The sequence below is a fragment of the Branchiostoma belcheri genome, unplaced genomic scaffold (genome assembly GCF_001625305.1).
Source record: "Branchiostoma belcheri isolate BF01 breed outbred unplaced genomic scaffold, Haploidv18h27 scaffold108, whole genome shotgun sequence".
NCBI lineage: Eukaryota > Metazoa > Chordata > Leptocardii > Amphioxiformes > Branchiostomatidae > Branchiostoma > Branchiostoma belcheri.
The window spans coordinates 569,208-572,088 of record NW_017802469.1 but is presented as its reverse complement, the minus strand read 5'-3'; positions in this window follow the sequence as shown (position 1 = coordinate 572,088).

Below are 2,881 nucleotides of genomic sequence, written 5' to 3'. Positions count from 1 at the left end.
CCCCCTACCTAGATTAGCATTGACAGGTGCATTCTGCAGACGACATTTTTTGGTCAGGTCCCTTCCCTCCCAGTCATACAACAGTGAGCTTTAATTTCACAATGACATAACCACCCCTTTCCTACGGCGGTCAAATTTAATGGCATCCCATTCCACACCTTCGATTCCATCCCTACGTAAAAACAAAAAAAATCCCGCCTTCCTATAACCATTTCCGCTAACCTATTTGAATAATTCGGTGCCGTAAAAATCGCCCATCTCTTTCGGATCAGTCACCGTGACCAAATATATCGGGGAAATGTTTTTTGACAAGATTTAATCTTCCTGCGACAGCCAATAATTCACAAGTGATAAATCAAGTGGACCTGAACACGCCATAGGCGGAACATAGCGCATAATTGGCCAACTTTATTGTTTACTGCTAGCCTAAATCACCGCTTGTAACTGCTATATATGATCCTTGCTATTTGACCATCCTTGCTATTTGATAGATATATCATATCGTAACATCTCACTCATATTTCACAACTTTAGGGTCTAATTATGTATTTTTAAATGATAAATTATGTGAACGATTTTGAAACCATAAAACGTTCGTGATTTTGAATCACCGAAACGGTTTTGATTTTTCTCGGACACTTGGGCAATAAAACTAGCCCGGTATTGCCCACAAAATTCGAAGTGAGAGGCGACCGTATAAAAAACCTGACGGGGGTAATCTGTTTTATTGGAAACTATTGAGAGGAGAAGAGGGCTGTCAGGACGCTGGAATTGGCTGTAATAAAGTTTCTGACCGAGTCAGACTTGGACGGAATAGTTTTACTGAGTGATACTAGTACATTGTACTAGATACAGGACAGGTGCGTAGAAGTGGGGAGGGGGGCAAAAATGTGTTGTTATGTTTACCGAAGGAAAATATATTGTTTTTGCTGTTTCCTCTTCTTCTCCAAACTAAGTCTGACTCGGTCAAAAACGTTATTACAGCTAATATTCCGAAGGAAAACGTATTGTTTTTGCTCTGTTTCCTCTTCTTCTTCTCTAAACCAATAAGTTATTGACCTGAACCAGACGCCTGTCACCATGGTAACTAGTGTTGGGTTACATCATGTTGCAATTTTATAGCAGGAGGGATTTAGACTCCTGCCTGACTATGTATATATATATATACATATATATGAATGTATTTGAGTAAGAATTAACAGAGCAGACCATATGCGAAGGTAAACATTGTACATTTGCAAATATTACCTTTCTAGTTTGCTATCTTTTATTATTTATGTACTTTTTTTGCAATGTCCTATTGTCTGTTGTAGTTATTACGTCCTCAAATCAGGGAAGTACCTTTGGGGCTTGTTTGTGTGTTTGTCTGTGTTTCTGCAATGAGAAATATGTACAATGCAGCGTTGCCACACATTCTGTCCAAAACTACATTGAAGAACATTTTTAATATATGTAGACATACCTTCGATACCAAGATAGTAATGCCAGGCAAACTTCCCAACATGGTACAAGACGGTGTACATGTACAATGGTATACAAATATGGGTCTTGTGCGCCCTTGCGGCCAAAGATATAACTGCACTTATTGCGCTTAAATGCTTGTTACTATGGGAGTTCATTCAAAGTGCTGATGTTATATCAGAAGAAATCAGTTCTCGAATACAGAAATAATGGTTCAGATACGCAATGAGGTACATTTACCTGTTTCGTTTGTTCAAAATGTTCACCACACATATGCATGCGTAGATACAGACTCTACGCATAAGCCAATCTACACATAAGCCAATCTACCTAGCATCTTTTCTGTCCGATAGTCATTTGCACAGTGTATGTATGTCTTTATATACCCTTGAGTAACTGCAACTGTTTGTATTTTCTCTTTCAGAAAGGAATAATCTTCAATGTTACACCCAATTCGACGAGATACTTGAATGATAAGTGTAAATTGTACAAACGTGACCATACAATATACCTTACGACATTGTATTAAGGAGAGAAACTTACATATCATGTCTTTTATCAATTTCTACATCCGTAAATAATTTCATCACGTTGGTAAACGAATGAAAAAGCAAAGTTCTTTGATCACAACCATTTATTTTTCACGAGCCGACGTTTCGATGACCGTCTGTCATCTTCATCAGGGCAATTCTGACTGGTTTACTGTGCACTGACGCTAGATGTTACTTGGTGCATGGTGCACTAAAGGTGTTACATAGTTCACAGTGCGATTTCTGTATCTGTATAGCCGGTATAACCGCTTTTCGGCGTAACACACCAGCTTCGCAGGCACGCGGCGCGGCGGCAGCTGGCTATATTACACCGACTTGTTACACCTAACCCTTGAACTTCTAGCTCTAGACATTGTTTAAAGCTATCTATTGACAATGCCCCTACTGTACTTGGTGACAGTGAGTTCCACTCTGCGATAGTTCTAGGAAAGAATGAATTCTTGAACACCTCAATCCTTGGTTGATAACTCTGGTACTTGAAGGCATGGCTATTTCTTGTTCTCTTCTGGGCTGGTATTAGGTACTTAGTAGTTGGGACGTCCACCAGTTTATTAGTCATTTTGTACATCATGCATAGTCTGGACATCTTTCTACGTTTTTCCGTAATTTGGTAGAGTCGAATCGGCAGCTAGCTTTACTCACAAATGATCTCTTTTATCAAAACAGCGATTTCTACATTTTCCCGTAATTTCGTAGAGTCGAATCGGCAGCTAACTTTACTCACAAATGATCTCTTTTATCAAAACAGCGATTTCTACATTTTCCCGTAATTTCGTAGAGTCGAATCGGCAGCTAGCTTTACGCACACATGAGAAAGCTGGTTAGCCCAACAACTACCCACTTCTACAAAGCCCATCTCCCACCTACCG